This window comes from Meleagris gallopavo, chromosome 1, assembly GCF_905368555.1.
Source record: "Meleagris gallopavo chromosome 1, MGAL_WU_HG_1.1, whole genome shotgun sequence".
NCBI lineage: Eukaryota > Metazoa > Chordata > Aves > Galliformes > Phasianidae > Meleagris > Meleagris gallopavo.
Window position 1 is genome coordinate 107,273,849 of NC_139404.1, and position 18,436 is coordinate 107,292,284.

An 18,436-nucleotide genomic window follows, 5' to 3' on the forward strand; every position below is an offset into this window, starting at 1 on the left:
CCTTGCTGATCTCATTTACAGCATAACTGCTCACTTAAAGAACAGTGACAGAGTAACAGAATGCATGCTGTATTTCATGGGATCTAGTAAGAAAATTATGGTTTCAGGGCTTTAAGGAGGCTTTCCAAAGGGTTTTTGACATGTCTGATTTGAAATTACATGCCAAAAATACAGATTGGGCCAAACACTCCTCTCCCAAATGCTATATTTAAAGCAAGTGCAAAATAATAGAACTGACTAATGATCCAGCTTGGAGGATTTTTTGCAAGGAAAAATAATATGCTTTTCCTAACTGCTTTCTTAGGAACCACTGAACTATTTTTGTTAACTTTGTTAACAAAAAAATTGTTCCTTTGTAAGGATATAATACAAAGCCTGAATTCAGGCTTTAAGTGAGAAGGATTAAATGGCATCAGTTGTATGTATATCTCATTAGCAAGTCTGTTTATAACATCAGAGAGCTTGAAAAAGCATCAAAACACAATAAAAATTATTAAAAATAAAGATCACATTAGTGTAAGCAATGAATAGGAGTTGTTTCTGTGGTGCTAAGAATGCCTAGTTTTACATCTTCTTTCTGAAACCCCAGAGAACAAAAAAGGTGTTCTGCATGACTTCCTCAAGCTGGATCTTGCTCTGCCTCTTGGCACACACCATCATTTTTCAGGTACGTTTTTCCCTGCTGCTGGCTGTGCTGCAGGGCACCATCTCCTAGGTCATCATCAAAGGGTTTCTTTGTCAGCCAGGCAAGCTGGCTCCTTCATCCTCTGCAAAGCCAGAGCCAGGCCGCTCCCACTGACATCCACAACGGTCCCGTGCCAGACCCGCAGCGATGCGTTGCGCTGCTCTCCGTATCCCAGCAGACTCACGCCAGCTCGCCTTATCTGATATTCTGGCTCCATGAGAACGAGTCCCTCATGACTCAGTCCACCTCATGCCTGATGTGCAAGGGAAGGAGTTGTTTTTCAAGCCGGGTCTCACATACTCTTCGCTTCTCAGAGCTATCTACTGGGAAGCACGGAATACATACGCGTTCAAGGCACCCCCTATGGGTTCTGCTGGAAATAGCACTCGTGTGGGTGTGAAAGTAACTTCAGAATGACGGTGGAACTAAGGCAGAAACTAAAAACTAGTTTTCCAAACCGAATAGTTTTAGATACATTCATTAGAGTAAAAATAACATAACATAACATGCATAAATTGGCATCAAACTCACAGGGAAAACAAAAAGCTGTTTTCAACAACGTTCATTGAGATCAGTATTTTATTTTGCTTTCGATACGCTAACCTTGGAGTGCTAATGTAACACCAAAATGTTAACATAAAATTTGAAAAAAAAAACCCTCCGAAAAAATCCATTGTCACAAACTATTTCCTAATAAATACAGTGAGGCTAACACAGCCTTTGTATCCAAACCACGGATGAATGCAAACTCTAAATTCAATGAAGGAGAAAGTTTCACTTTTTAACTTCCTAAAGGCCTTTGTGTGTGTGAGTGCTAACACTGAATAGTAATGAATCATCATAGAATCATAGAATCATAGAATCATAGAATCATAGAACGGCCTGGGTTGAAAAGGATCACAAGGATCATCTAGTTTCAACCCCCCTGCTATGTGCAGGGTCTCTACCAGACCAAGCTGCCCAGAGCCACATCCAGCCTGGCCTTGAATGCCTTCAGGGATGGGGCATCCACAGCCTCCTTGGGCAACCTGTTCCAGTGCATCACCACCCTCTGAGTGAAGAACTTCTTTTTAATATCTAACCTAAACCTTCCCTGTCTTAGTTTAAAACCATTCCCCCTTGTCCTATCACTACCCACCCTCGTAAACAGCCATTCCCCTTCCTGTTTAATACACTCTCTTCAAGTACTGGAAGGCCACAGTGAGGTTTCCATGGAACCTTCTCGTCTCCAAGCTAAACAATTAACCTTCCTTCTTAGAAGATGTGCTCCAGCCCTCTGATGATCTTAGTGGCCCTCCTCTGGACCCACTCCAAGAGCTCCACATTCTTCCTGCACCAGGGGCAACAGTGGGATAAGGCTTTCCGGTGTAACACTAAGCAGCATGAGAACAATTGCTTTAAGATATGATTTTCAAAATAAGTTGCCATTAAAAATGATCAACCTTCTGTGTCTGACCCCACTGTTGATTTTTGTCTTCCAAAATACATTTGATGGGCTTACATATATCCTGCCCTTCAAGTGTGGTTCTATAGCTCAAAACCGTGCATGCTTAAACCTGTCATAGGAAAGCCCAGGTCCTGAATAGGCTTTGTGTAAATTAGCCCTGATACCTGCAACGCAGCAAACTCCAAATCAGGCAGGCATAGGCAACTGCCCAAAGGAGTAAATTGTTGGATAAAGGATTAGAGGCTTTTGGTAAACGATTATAAAAGATCTGCATTTTGGTTGACTAATACTTTCCATTATAAAGGATTCTTTCTTTGGGAAGCATTAACACCTCTGTTGTTTGTTGCAGACCTTTGATATTTAGCAGGGGAAATCCCAGAGGCTATAGTGGTGCCTATTCTTTGCCCAGAGACACGTGAGTCAGTTTTACCTGTATTGTAAAAAATTAAAAATGTTGGGTCTCTGATTCATGCACAAAGGCAGATTAAAATCAGGTTACCTCCCACATCTGTCTGGTCTGCACCCTCCGCAAAGATGGCTCAACTGCTCTTGAAACATCAGCTGAATTGCCACAAATTACAGCCAGGCATATTTAATAATACTAAAAGGCGAGCACGAAGATCTCATAGCTGCTTGCAGAGCAGAAACTTTCCAGGCAGTAACAAGGTGGATGGCTGTGGGAGGAAATTTTTACTGCCACCATTTTAAATCTGCCTGTATGGGTGACAGAGACCTTACGCTGCTTTTCACTCTCTTGCCAAGATGGTCTAACATTGCAGACAGCCTGCTCTGGGTGGTTAGATTGAAGCAGCAGTGAGCACTGCCCTCTGAACATGGACACACGCTGTCAGAGACATGAGTTCAGGCTCTCTCTGGCAAAATCCTCTCCCATTCATAGTGGCAATGTCACAAACAGCATAAAGCCTTCTGCTGGCTCTCCCTCTGCACTCTTTGGAACAGCAAATGCAGCAGGAACTGCACCCAGCTCCCTCAGAGCATGAGGAAGTAGAAGGAATAGTTCATGTACGAGCATAAAAAGCCCTATTCTGTGAGGCCACCACTTCACCCCCTCCTACCAGCCAGTGTGGGAGCCTGTGCTCTTCCAGCTGTGTGGTTGAGAGGGAAGGAGTCTTATCCCTTCCTCCAGCCTAGCACACGGGCCTAGCCTGTCCTCATAGTCCTCACCTGCAACAGCTGCAGGCAGTTAAGGGTCCGTTCAGCAAAGACAGTTTTCTACAGAAGATGCACAGTGCAAATCCTCCCAGATAAAAGTGTCCCAAAATCCCTGACTGCTTTGTAGTTACATGGCAAGCTCACCTCGATTTTTGTTCAAACTATTTCCAGCCTGTTTGATATTCTGTTCTTGTTGGCTGGGGACTCAACAGATGCAGGTTTGTTCAGGTAAGGAAACGAGCATTCAGGAAGCCATGGTAATCATACCATCCACCATGTTATGAAGGGCCTTGCCTTGAAAGCTCCTGTTTGCAGGCAGCAGAGCAATCCACTCCCAGAGATTACCTTTGGCTCTTCAAGGGACGCTGGCTTGTAATAACTAATATACTGTCAATCAGTCTTCAATCAATGCTGACTGAATACTATCCCCTCATGTAGTATAGAAATCTCTGGTATAGAAATCTCTGGTCCATCAAGAATGTTTTCCCCAGTACCTTGTGACTATGGCTGAAGTTGTGTGTAAAGTGCTTCCACTGTTGAGGTGTCTTTTACAAGAGTTGTCATCTTCTCTTCCACAACTATTCTGTCTTATTGAAGACTTATTTATTATCATCTCGTTATCAGGAGGCTGACCTAAACCTGGGATTGCATTATATATTATATATTGCTAAATTTAAACTCATGTGACCCTCACCTTCTTTGTTAAACCTAAAGGAATAGAATAGAACATACTGAAAATACAAGCTACAGACATAGTATTTATGGAAGAAAATAAGAATAAGCTCTCATTAGATTGCCAAAATTGAAATTGTCAGCAATTAAAAGCTGAATCAGATTGCTATTTATTATATCGTATTAAAACAAAAAATGCTCAATGTGAAGAGAATTGACTGCAGCAGGATTCCAATAAGCTCATCAAATACACGACTGAACAGAAAATAAGAGACACCTATTTGTAATTACATCTTATTTACTGAGTTTTCTTATGCCAAAATGGAGAGTACAGCTTGTTTGTACTATAGAAGCTTTTGATATATTTATGCAGTTTCTTTCCTCAGTAGATATAATTAAAAGGTCAGTAAATGTTTTTAAAAGAATCTCAAATTGCAAGATTTTCCCAATAGTAAAAGCTACAAAAACAAGGAGATTTAAACCACCTTTACGTTAGGTTTTCCATAATGACAGCAAAATCTAACAAGTGAATTGTTTCACAGTGTTTCACAGTCTGTCTAAAGCTGGGCCAAGCTTCAGACAGCCTTTAATTCAATATCTGAATCTCTTACACAAAACCTAAAAAGAGAAAATAAGAGTTACTTTATGATTTGAACAAGAATCAGTTGGTAACATACCTGAAACAGAACGACTGCTGAGTTTATTTGCTTTTCAGAGATGTAGGGTCAATGTATAACTTCAGGAGAAGTATTTCTGAGATGCGGCATTTAGATTTTAGAATACCATTACTCTCAGAAAGAAATGGTGTTAGAGTCATTTACTCCTTTGTTAAAAAGGGTAAAACCACACTATCTAGCTAAAAAACCTTACTGAAGTTAGCTTCCTAAAAAGTTTAAAATACACTAGTTTTAGGCAAGCTTATCTGATTAAGGAACCCCAGTGAACATATACATTTCTGCATGACCTTCAGCACTGAAGATGTATGAAATATATTCAGTTTACAGTGAACATAACTTGGAAAGTAGAAACAGCCAAGAAGCGTGCACAAGCTATTACAGCTAAAGCTGTATTTTTAATGTAAAGCTGCATTAATTTTAATCAGACTCACCTGTCTAAAAGTGATGTAACTTTTACATACTTGATAGTTTCTCTATTTTCAGGTTACACATTGGGTCTATGAGTACAGCATCAACCTGAGGAGAAAGTTAATATTGTATATTAAACCAATGTTTTGAGTTTTAGATTAAGATTAGCATGTTGTCACACACATATATATATAGGTAAGGATGAATCAGGTATTTGCATAAGGCTTGCAAAAGTCCTAGAAATATGTGCAAATATATGATTTGATGGAAAAACGAAAGATTTCTTTCATTCACATGAAACTAAACACATGTAAATGTGAAGCTTTAGGATCATTTAGAGCAATATATTTTATTCTACTATTTAATATACTCACCACATGTGCTCTCTTGTAGTGCTGTCTCCAAGTTTGTAAAGTCCATGAAGTAAAACCACATCCTTCAACATCACAGCTGTAGGCATCTGAATCACCGTGCGTTTCAATACGTTTATGCAGATCACAGGCATTCTTAAAACTCAAAACAAAGTAAAACAAATAACAGATAGGATAGTACAGAGAAGTACTCTTGTGGTTAATGTTTAGGACTGGGAGGTAGTAATTTTTGGCTCTGAAAATGACAAGTGAAAGCGGAATATCTGGAAATCATTCCTCTAACTCAGTTTTTCCATCTGCAAAAAGGGGATAATACAGACACCTCTTTGATGTGCTTTCTATTTCATTTTCCATTCCCTCTTTCTTCCCACACATCCATACCTTGCCCGAATCTAGGAGATTTTTCCACAGCCATGTTGCAAGGCATCATCATCTCTGTTCACATAAAGAATATTCTTTTCCACTACTTAGCAGTCATTTCATTATTTTTGGTCTAGAAATTCAGATTATTTCCTTGTGTTCTCCCACGATGTGAACATAAAAGTACTTAAATATTTGTTCACTTTATCCCACTCTCAACATACAAAGATAAGATCACTCATTTTCTCTGGCAGAAGTTATACATAAAAAGTTACACATACGCTTACATGTGCAATCTGGTCTATCACATCCCAGTGCTACTTTTTTTGGTTGGTTGGTTATAATTTCTCTGCTCTTTGGCATCATATTGTGAAAGCAAAAAAGAAGCCACCATAGAAAAGTCAGCAACCAAGACTTTAAATGTTACACCGAACCTGTGACAGAAAAATAATTCAAAAGAGAAGACTGAGATTCTCTGAACAAATGGCCAACAGTCATTTGGAATGGCAAAACCCACAGTTTCAGGCACTACTGCTACACATCTCGTCCTGATGAACACTTTATATTGCACAAAGTCTTATCAAGAAAAGTAACCTTTAATAAATCAATCCTACTTCACCACTGAACTACATTTCAACATATGAAGGCAAATGAACAGCAGATAAATCTATTAGATTTCTGAATTGAACAGCTGACTATTTTAGCACTTGCAAAGTTTTCTTATCCTTATGAACTCCTATGTAAGACACTAACTCAGGGTTAGCTGAGGGTATCATTACAAGCCTTGCATTTTCTTATCTGCTGTCCCAGAGGTGACAATGGAAAGGACGTTTATTACAGCGTCGGAATCAGATGCGTGTTTCCAGTGAGAAGGCATTTGTGCATGCCGTATTACAAAGAGGATATGTTATAGAGTTAGCTACAGGAAGAAACTTTCAGTTCTGCAACACAACTTCATCAGGATACTCCGTCCATATGACAGAAATATATATGTATATTAAAAGCTCGTATTAAAAAGTAACATTCTAGTAATTTGGGAATCAAATGTACAGAGAAAGAAATGAGGTAAAATTGGAACGCAGATACAATAGAGAGAATAGTTGAATAACAGGCAGTTTTATAATCTTTTACATGCATATATAATCTTATGGTGTTTGAAGTTACTTTCCAAAAAGGTAAGGGAAAGAGGCGTAGAGGATCACATTTCACTCTCTAGGCTCTAACAAAAGGATGATTATAGTCTTGCCTTTAGCACTTTGGGAGAATTCCTAAAAGGTGCATGTTGTCTGGAGGCCTTCTGACAGACAAGCACTGGCAAATCTACTTTTAATGTTTAAAGCATCACCACTCTTTTATAAGGTGGCAGAAGGAGTATATGTCTGTCCTCCGCCTCCCCGTTTCACATTCGGATATTTTTGCTTAAGGCATAATAATGGTAGGTGGTTGCTAAGCTGACAGACTTTGAACTGCACTGGCTGAGGCACAGGTTGGCTCTGCTGACTATGGAACAGGGGAGAACCTCTGGCAGGTTGGCAGGCAGGACTGTAACATTTTAAGCTGAACAAGTGCTTGCTTTGCTGCAAATGAATCGGGAACTTGATGAATGTCATAGGAAGAGTCTCAGTAAAGAAGTTTGGGATTTAGATAAAGTCTGTTATATGTAAGACTTTGAAACATTGCCTTATTTTATAATTAGATCAATGCTTAACAGGTGGCCAGAGAAAAACATGCAGTTGAAGTGGTCGCGTGAAAAAAATGAAGGACTTGTTCTAACTACTCTCGAATTATTCCTTGCATAGACACTATTCTTCATCATTTATCTTAAACTAGGAGGAATTTTTTTTTTTTTCCTTTCTAAAATAAGTAGCTTCTTTTGAAAAATTAGTCTGGAATTACTTAATATAATAATAACATTATTATATATTAATAACTTATTTATTTTATTATAATAATAACTTAAAACTGAATCAGTGATATTCACCAGTCTCTTGAAATGGCAGTATCTGACAGCTTACCTAGTTGCCTGACATGTAAATGTTTCCACGTAGGAGCAATTTCAGAATACCTGCAGCATTTGCGTTCACATTAACAACTTATTTCACACTTATTTCTTAGAGGTAAGCAAACACTTTTAAAGGAAATTTCAATAATTATCTATTACCAGAAAGCTATTACAAAATTCCTGTGTAAGAATCTGAAAATGCCATGTCTGCATTGGCAATCTGCACTGGCATATGTATGCTGCCAGAATTTGTAAAGAAAGCTGAATCATGAACTGAGAAAGTAACTGGCTCCAATGTCTGAAGGGATTTAGGTCGTGCTTACAGTTGGATCAAGAATTGCTTCACAGCTTCCTCAGCCAAGTTCACGTTGTAGCTGGTTCGCGGTGGCTTACCAGGACGTGACACAGCAACACCTCATCCTTCTTCCTAGGTCTAACAACCCTGTCATTTTCCCTGGCTGTACAAGCAGAACACAGTCTGAGTTACCAGGGAACGAGGTTAGCCAGGCTCCTTGTACAGTTCACAAAGGTTTAGATATAGCCAGAGGGAGCAGAAACAAACAGTTCCATTAATCGCACGCTTTATTTTCTATATCAACTCTATTTTAAAATGTTATGTTTTAATTTAAAAGAAAAACCTCAGCATATTTCAACTGCTTCATTAGCTAATAAAATTAATAAAAAGTATTTCTTTCTAATTTCTAGCTAAAGGAATAAAACAGGAAACAAAGAAAAAATCATTCCATTTTACAATATAAAATATAAAAATTAAGATATCTTAAATCAGATGCATGTCAAGTACAAAAGCATTTAAATGCAAATTAAATGCTTCATCCTGGTAGCTCACAGCAAGCACCAAATTAAATGCATACTTGTTAAACATCAATGCACTGATTTGCAGACTGAAAAACTATGTTTTCTTTATGAATGCAGCTAGAAAGTAGAATCTACTGTGACTGAGCAAGTCTGCACAAAGCTATTTTATGTTTATACAACCTAAATAACTGGTACCCAGGTCTGTCTACATGGTTCAAGTATTCTTGTTCCCAAAGCAAAGACCCACCCACCTTTTGGCTTCTGCATTTCCTGTATGTCCAAGAGCAATATCACGTTTCCTTGTGCTTAGATGCTGCAGGATTCTTTCCCAGCAAGTCATAGCTGTTGTAGTATAACTTGTGGGAATAATATGGGGACCTTGGAGAGATTGTGGTTAGGTCAGTGAAGGACTGTTCCATTTGAGTGAAGCTGACTATGTGCTGCAAAGCGAACAGAGTTGCAGCCCAAGCTAAGACACGGCTTTGGCTTTAACCATTCTGCCAGTTAGGAAAGCAAGTAAACAAAGATGCAAATGAAGAACAAGCATCTGTTGAGAGAACTACTGCAAAATAGAAAAGCTCACATTGAAAAACCCCTTAAGCTTCTAGATCAGAAAGAATGGAAAAAGGAGCTCCTATGCTTCAAGGGACTGGCAGTGAAATTCTTACTTTCCATTGTTTGTAACTCAGTTGCCCTAGTTCTGTCTATTAATTTTCTTACTTGATATAACAATACCTTAATAACTGTGGTTTATCAAAAGCTCTTCTATATAAGGCAACCTTGAGAAAACCATGGTTTACTTTAAAAAACTTATCTTGTCCCTTCATGTGATCACGTAGCAGCCTTTCATGGGCAAAATGCTTGTGACACTTCTGGCAAACATTTGTTCCGAATTTAAACCTGCAGAAATTGTTTAGTGGCAATACAAATAACTTATAAAAGATATATTAACTAATAACCCGTAGCCGTCAGTTTTGTGAATAAACCATCACCACATTTAGACTGTTTCAGTATTCTTTTTCATTATGAATACTTTTCAGAAGAAAAAACTTAGTTGAGGCTTAATGAAAAGGATTGTTTATCAGCAACTTAATTTCATTCTCAGATAACAATCTGTTCAGAACACTAACAGCTTGAAATTCGAGTCAATTCTTCTTTAATTACCCAGAGTTCTTTTGCTTTCCATCACCAAAGTACCCGCAACTTCTAAACATATTCCAACTAGTTAAAAACAGAAAAAACAGATACCTCTCCCTTTCTCTTTAGCACCTAGGAAAGTGTGCCGATCAGTAGACAGCTGACTGAGGTAGTGAGTGTTCTGGTGGAGAAAATACTTACTGAAAAAAGAAGAGAAAAAGATGTCTTTTGATCTGAAAGTAGTTAAAAGGTCATTAGGATTATTTGCAGAGATTTTGTAATCCCGAGCCTAGCTCTAGTGGAGGTTCTCACTTCAATAATCCTCCACAGATAGGACATACAGCAACTTCCACTTGCATGTGGGTTCATAAGAGATCCCATAGCTTGTGCTTCCTTTTAAATATTCCTAAGTAGTCTAAAGAAAGAAAAAAAAAAAATAGCTGCACATAAGTACCATACTATTTATTACATAGAAATAACAAAAGTTATTACATATTTACGCTTTATTGTAACATTTTTAGAAACCCAAAGTAAAACCTTTCCTGGAAAAAAAAATCAGACTGTCAGAAACATAATGTGACACTTAGCCACACAAATATCTATGCCAAAGTCAGATTACTTGTCAGTAGTCAGAACTGACTTCAAGATATGTTGTCTGTGTGTCCTTCTTAGGAAAATTTTAGCTTTGAATTTGCAGAGGGCATGCTTTATACTTTTCACCCTCACGTGTCAAAGCTTTTTACTCCACCCATATGTTCATATAGTAGAAGAACAAAATTCATTACAATTTCTGTTGTTCCTCCAGCAGAAAAACAAGAGAACAAGATGGGGTAGTGAATAGATGTCAAATAACTGCTTACTAACCTCTTTTTTGTTTGTTTGTTTTATCTTCATATTTTCTGTCTTTACATACCCATTTACGTAGTGGCGAGCCAAAAGCAATCAGCTATCCACCAGACAATCCTTGTGCATCCTCAGATCTCTTGAACTGGGAACAGTCTGAATATAGAACAAGGCTTAAGAGCACAATCCTACGACACTGGCTACCAACATGTGACACATAAGGGCCTAGTAGGTTAATGTGCTACTATAAATGAAGCTCAAGAAGTACTTTCAGCAGAAAACATCAGAAGGATGTAAAGGAATACCCTACCACATCACATAAGGAAAAGCAACCACATCTACCTAGCAAAGATAACAGCCATGCAGAAAATCATTTTTTTAGGGAGGTGAAATAATAGCCTGGACCCAAAGTCTTGAGATAAGAGACTAAATTCAAATTCAGGAATCAGAATTAAGAAAACACGAGATATTCTTTTGCGGATGATGCATGAAAACGGTCATAAGAGAGTCAAACTCAGTGATAGATTGGATATCTTTAGGTCTCAGAAATTAAAACCAAAATAACTTAGGACTCACCTAGTTAATTCAACCAAGTAGATGCATTTCTATCACTTATGGGGGCTTTCCCTCCACAGTATAATAGGGCTAAAAACAATCCACATCCACACTAACTTCCTGGAAAGGACTTCTGAGTTTCAGATTGACGTGCTGAGTGAAGGGATGGAGCACTAGACTCCTCATCAAAGATAAAGGAAATCCTAAAACTTCACCTTGCCAACAATGAGGAAATAAGATCATTACTGGACATTCAACAGCATGTTGGAATCATAATGTTCAGTGTCACAGATGTGGTATTTTCTCTCCTCTAAGTACTACAGATTCTACACTGTAGTACATTCTACGTCAGGCTATTAGAGAGAGTTCCCCTGCCAAAAAAAAAAAAAAAAAAAGAAAAAAAGAAAAAAGAAAAAAAAAAGTGCATCTGTCATCAGTTGATCTCAATATAGAAAGGAAACAAATTGATACCGCCTTACATCTGCTGACTGGATTTTGCCATCACTGCAGTGAATACTTAATTCAAAATGTAACTTTAACCTATAAATTGAAAAGATCTGGGGGGATCACAAAGAGGATTCCAATCAAATCTGAACTTTATTGACACAATACAGAATGAAATCTGTTCCAGAAACAGAGTCCAACAAATCGTCTCATTATTCTTCAGCACAAAGTCTTCTTGAGAGGTTCTGCCCACCCACCGTGTGAATCTGAAGCTGAATGGCAGGTACATCAAATCGCAGCCCATACTTCAGCCCTTACTCAAACAATAAAGGCATCTGCTATGAAAGACTGTCAATGGAATGCAGCTTCTACAACAGAGCCAAGGGCAGAACATCAGCTTTGAAGCCACGACAGTAATTTCAACACAAGAGGTAGGCTAGCAACACAGACAACATAATAAAAATGCTCTTTCTCACCACAGAGTTGAGAAAAACTAGAATGGCAACAGGTGTTCTTCTCTTGATTTGAAGGAAAGAGATGATGGAAAGCAGTGAGTAAGCTCACCATCAAAGATTAACGTGAGGGAAATATTCATGGTCCTGACCGGTAGGATACAAATGAAAAGTCTGTTTGAATGGCACAAACCAAGACTCACAGGATGAATTATGGAGAAACCCAGCCTTGTTCAGTGATGACCTTTCTCAGCTTCAACTAATTGGGAGCTGATGCATTCAGTCCCTTGGGTGATGAACTATGCTACCTAAACCATAGGTCCTATATAACAAAAGTGTTTCCACAACTATTTAAGATAGATGAAAAAATATCTGAAGATCTCGCAAGTTCTTATGTAATATTTACTATGAAGTTAATAGGAAATGCTGCAGAGAAAGTTTTTTTTTCAAAATTGAGGGTTTTTTTCAAATGAACTGCCTTTCCAGTGGCAATGAAGGGCGTTCTTCTGAACTGTAACAGTTTTTTCCTCAGTAGCATAAGCATGATGAGCAACAGGTTGATAGAATCACTCTGGAGAAGTATCCTAAAAAAACAACAGGAAGCATGGAGAAGACAAGAGAGTTTTGGCAGGAAATCAACTGACAGGAGCACAGAATGAAGTGTTTTCAGAAACCAAAGAGACACCAGTAAATGTTGCAGTAACATTTAATTAACTCTCCCCAACCCAAAGAAAATTACATCAATTACAAAAATGTAGAATATTCTGCAGTATCCCACATAAACCAGGCCCTGAATTTAGACCTACCATCAAGTAGCTGAAGTCTGTCTGGACTAATTGAGGGAACGCTACCTGTTCTTTGGGGGAAACGTGTTAAGACACTTCTTTTTTTGGCGTATTTTCATCTTCTCCCCTTCCTTCACTTCTGCCTGCTCCTGCTCACCAGGAAGCTACGAGGGCAACAGAAAGAGGAAGGCCACACAATTATTAGACTGCGTTAATGCTAGAGACACAGCACTCCACCAGCCAGTTGTTACATGAAAGGGGGATTAAATCTTAAATAGCCTCTGCCTCACCCCCCAAAAATCCACAGCTGTAGTGAAAGTATGCTGGATACTGCACCTTCTTCCAGTTGTATAGGGTGTTGTTCAACTGCATACTGTCATCAGTGGCAATTTAAAGTAACTCTCTAATTTTCTAATAATGTAACCCCTTAACCTCTGCTGCACTAGCCCAAATTTTTAAAGCAACACATTGAACTAGGACAAGGAATTGATCTGGCTTTAACAGTATCTGTTTCATCAGAATTGATCTGGCTTTAACACTGGCCAAGGGAAATGGGAAACAAATGAAACTCCCTGAGCTGATATTGCCACTGCAGATAATGTATAGTTGATTCAAATCTAAACAGTTTTATCTTTTTAAGATGACTATATAAATTACAAAAACTGTGTATTATGCTTGTAAGCATCCTAATCTTAGGAGACTATATTAAACTAAGCTTTTAAAAGCATCCTTTATGCAGAAGAGAGCATTCACACAAGGGATCGATGCAAGCAAACTGCTGCATTTTTAATTCCTACTCAGTCTATTTCACAATAACTCCCTGGAGAAGGCAAGCTCTTATTTCCTCTGAAGGGCTGGAAACACGATCTGAGAGATCCAAGGTCCTGTGTATATAAAAATGTGCAGGCATATTAGGGTGGACCAACTAAACGTATGGACCTAAACAACGATGGAAAGAAAGCCTCTTCGCTCGTCATGAGAGTAACCACGTGGAGATTACATCTGCCTTTATTTTTTGGCACCATCTCTTTAAATCTTTTATTCAGACTTTCTTGGATATTTCTTTATATATAAATAGGAAAGAAGTTTGGAGGGGTGTTGCTTGGAGTAGTAGCTTTACCTTTGGAGAAATTAAATCTAACACAGTAGGAGGCATGAAAAGAGACAGGGAAAGCTGTATAGGAGAATTATATTCATAACTGTGGGAACATATTTGCAGGAGGGTGGGAAATGTAAGCAGGTTTCCCTGCCCTTACAGTCCTCTTTCCCAGTGTGCCCTACCCCACCTGCTGGGTCTTGTCTAGCAGGCCTACTAAGTTGAGAAACATTCTTTCAAACAATAAAATTCACAACAAAGTTGGAACTTAAAAAAAAAAAAAAAAAAAAAGTGTCAAAATATTTAGCAAAATGCTGCGGACTGCCCTTTAACAGAAATGAAAAACAGAACATGAAATCAATTAATGTGAAAATTTTTCTTTTTAAAGTGTGTTTTTTCAGAAGGCTGTGCTTTCTATGCAGCAAAATCAGTCTCCTGAAGGCTTTGAGGTTTTCCTTCATTTAAAAAATATATATGGATTATTATTGCACTATGAAAATAAAGACTGGTTGGTATTCATTAAAAAGCACTGATACTTGAAAATAATCAAAAAAAAGAAAAGCAATTTCTAGGAGCTATGAGACATAATTGTAACAGCATTTTGTAGCCAAACTATGCAAACCATCCAAAAGTTATCGTAAATAATGCTTTCTGAGAATCATCTCTTCATAAACTTCACCCACAGATTATTATTTTTTTATGTCATTCCTTATGAAAAGTAAAAATAATGAAAGAAATTAAAGCATTTTTGGGTCTATACATACCAAATGCAAAGCGAAAGGAGACAAATGATATCTCCGGACATTCTTCTCAGTAATAACACACAAGTGAACAGACACCCTGTTCATATGCTATGCCATAAATAATCTGCAAGCTGAAACATTAAGAGGAATCTAGAAATAACTTTAGAGTTAGTAATCAGAAGATTAGCAAAACGAAGCATGAGCTATAATCACCATCAGGAAACAAGAATAATTCCACTCTGTTGTTGCAGTTTATTTATTCAAATGTTACACTTACTTTAATCTAATAGTGTGTAAGTGAGGGATAGAATATATAAAGCAGCATCAGACTGATGTTCCCTTGCATGGGCATATTTTCATCCTTAATAATGTTTGTTTATAACATCAAAAAGCACAGTTGATGTCATAAATTAGTTTTATCACAACTTTGATATGAAAAAAGTCATAGATAATAGAAAAATAGGATCTGAAGTTAAGCTTGTGAATCCAACAGTGACATGGAAAGTGTTCCCCTATAATATCATATCACTGTGGGCCCATTTTTGATCAGGACCGAACACCTCTCAGAAGCAGAAAGAAAATTATATAGGCAGCACAATTTATGTTAACACTCAAATACATAAATAAATAAATAAGCAAACAAATAAATAAAGTCAACAGCTGCTACTCATCTTGGTTCACTTCATACAAAAATAACACAATAAGAAATGGAATGGATAATCATTTCTAATACAGAATACCAACAGGCAGTCAAGATAAAACCATTTTAGTTGGAATCAATTTGGGCCCAATTGGAACACGAGACACATATCAACAGCTTATTACAAATGATTTCTGTCCCAGGAATAAGAAAAAAAAAAACACAACAGCAACTAAACAACATTTCTAATTGACCCTAGAAACACCTGATTCTCCCACTTAAAAACAAACTCCACCAAGGTCCTTGGCAGCTGATGTCAGATCCAGCTGCTCAGCAGATATGCTGGCAAATCACTGTGCTGTGCTCATAACTGAGAGCCTATGCATTTCAGCTTGGTGTGGTAACTGAAAATTGACCTATGTGATCAGCCCTCTGGGATGCTTTGCCCCAAATTCACGATTTCTTCACCAGCACTGGTACTGTTCTAAACACAAGAAAGGAACATATTACAAAAAATTGCATGAAATCTGCAACACTGTGCCACAACAGCGGCAAAAGCAATAGCAACTTACATTTGTAATAGCCTCATGATCCGTAGGTTAGCGTAGCAGAGAAACTGATAAGTTCTATCTACTATAATGAGGTAGGTAAAACTTGCAAATTTCAGTGGCAATCAGGTTGGGCGCAGTCTCAAAATCATAGCAGTAGCAGTGTGCTCTGTACATTGAATAACTTATTATAGAAAAGCACTTCATAGATTCAACAAGAAAATTTTGTAAAAGTTAGTACTTTTCTTAGGTATATATTAAGATACTCCTGGGATTTGGTCACACAAACGTTGTTAATGTTGGTTCAATTCTGTATTTTTCACTTTTAATTAAAACTCATCCACCTTTAATTAAAATGTCTACACCTGTAATTACACTTGATTATAGCGTTAAGAATAAAGAGCAGGATACACAAGAGCCAAAATAGTTGCATTTAAAAGCCTAGTATATTATTGCTATTACATCCACAGGGACCGGCTATAATTTTCTGCAGAATTAGACTTTTTTTTTTTTGTTTTCCTTTTAAGTATACTTAGTACCATTTGATAGATGTAGAATATAACCCCAGTCATAAAACAGCACTGGTGTCTGTAACCAACTAAGGCAAATGCCACACAACAATCAAGTTTCCATTTCTCTATAATGATTTGTACACACGCTACTTCCAACTTGAAATTCTTAAGCACCAGGTCAGTCACCTAAAGGGGAAACGGTGTGCCAGTCAAAAACAAATTTCCAAAATCCATTTTAGACAATTGCATCTGCTGAGAACCTAACACTGGAAAAATCCTCAGTTCTCATGACATCACCTTTCCAGTCTCTTTCCATTTCATGAACGTTTATCAAGAAAAATCTAAGGCGAGGTCTAGGATGAACAGTTTAAAACTACAGGAGAGATTTAGGTTAGATCTCAGGAGGGAATTCTTTCCCAGAGGGCGGTGAGGCGCTGGCACAGCTGCCCAGAGAAGCTGTGGTGCCCCATCCCTGGAGGTGCTCAGGCCAGGTTGGATGGGGCCCTGGGCAGTCTGAGCTGGTAGGGGGCAGCCCTGCCCACAGCAGGGATTGGGGTGGGTGGGCTGTGAGGTCCCTTCCAACCCTATTTTGTGATTAAGACAATCAGATTTAAAGCAAAGAGCAAGTGGAAACCCTCATCTGAGTGCTTCATGCAGCTGGGCACCAGCAAAGCTACAAAGGTCTGCAGTGAGGTTACAGACATCAGCGAGGTTTGGAAGTAGTCTTCAAAACTGCAACGTAATCTGTGTGGCAGATGGGACACAAGTGACCTGCTGCTTCCAGCAGGGGCTACAGAGACTCTTCCAAATATTTAGCAAAGTGATCACAAAAGTCCTCCGTGCATTTTCCTACATGGAAGCATTCTTCCCATTCACATGGTAGTATCAACTCACTTCAATTTGCTTCCAGGAATCCTCACCTAATATTTTTAGAAGAACTTAAATTTTAGTTGTTGTAAATTTCCCTTGTAAAAACTAAAGGTTATTGACCTCCTAAATTATACTTTTTTTTTTTTTAATTACTGAATACTGAATTAATTTTTTTTATTTTTTTAAATACGGAATATTTTTTTTAAATACTGAATTAAGAACATACGGTGGCAGCTGGCAGACACCTTACCAGAAGCCACAAGCTGTCACATTTTCATTACAACCATCCAGTAACAGCCCTACAATCACCGTCCCAAACAACTGCAACTGTAATTTAATTCCACAGCATTGCTGCAGAACGCCTTCCCACGTGGAACACGAGATAAATACTACCACGAGTACAATTCCAGTCACTTTAACCTGACACAAGAGAACACTTGTGACAAGACTCATCCTACGCCCCTGGGCTCCCCTCAGCCGCCCCACCCCACCTGACCAACAGCCCCACCGGCCGGCAGCGCCAGGTCGCTACGAACGCGTGTGACAGCCGAGTGCGCTTGCGCAGCACCCGCCCCCATTTTGGCGGCAGGGTCGCGTCCCGTCAGAGGTAGTGCGTTTCTCTGAGGGAAGGCGAAGTTAATGAAGGCGATGTGTATAGTGTATAACTGCAGCAGCTATCTCTTAGCTAGAAGTGCGCTCAGGGTTGACTGAATTATCTTGCAACGCCACTTTTTTCCGAGGCTAACGCCAGAAACGCCTTATATCTGTTTCTCTTCAACCCACTCCTTACCTGAACAACCACACAGGTATATCATGCCTCGAGGAAAACTTAGAGCCTGTTGGGATTTGCATGCGTTTCATGGGAAAAGTAGTGGAAGAGGGAGGAGAGTGAATGAGAAATAGATCCACTTGCCTCCAGGACAAAGTTTCTCATTTTTCTCTCTGATTATGCAATCTGAGCTTTTCTCTTTTCCATCTTTATAAATGGTGCTTTGTCCACTGGTTCCACTGCTTCTTCGCAAAAGCTTTCTGTTTCCATCAGTGCAGACTTCACAGCAATGGAGGTGTTTTCATTCTCTAAGACAGCCCCCAAAGAGCCCCACCCTTTGTACACAAAGCTCCAACTTTACCCATATGCATTTTGAAAACATATCGCAGAATTCTGTATGGTCACCAGGGCCCTTGGGTACAGATGCCATT

At 38.6% G+C, this 18,436-nt stretch overlaps 2 pseudogenes; both read right to left on the bottom strand.

Moving 5' to 3' along the window:
- Positions 1 to 3,710: 3,710 nt before the first annotated feature.
- Positions 3,711 to 8,951, bottom strand: LOC146545553 (histone H4 transcription factor-like; annotated as a pseudogene).
- Positions 8,952 to 10,056: 1,105 nt separating this feature from the next.
- LOC146545554 (histone H4 transcription factor-like) lies at positions 10,057 to 17,814 on the bottom strand (annotated as a pseudogene).
- Positions 17,815 to 18,436: the final 622 nt, after the last annotated feature.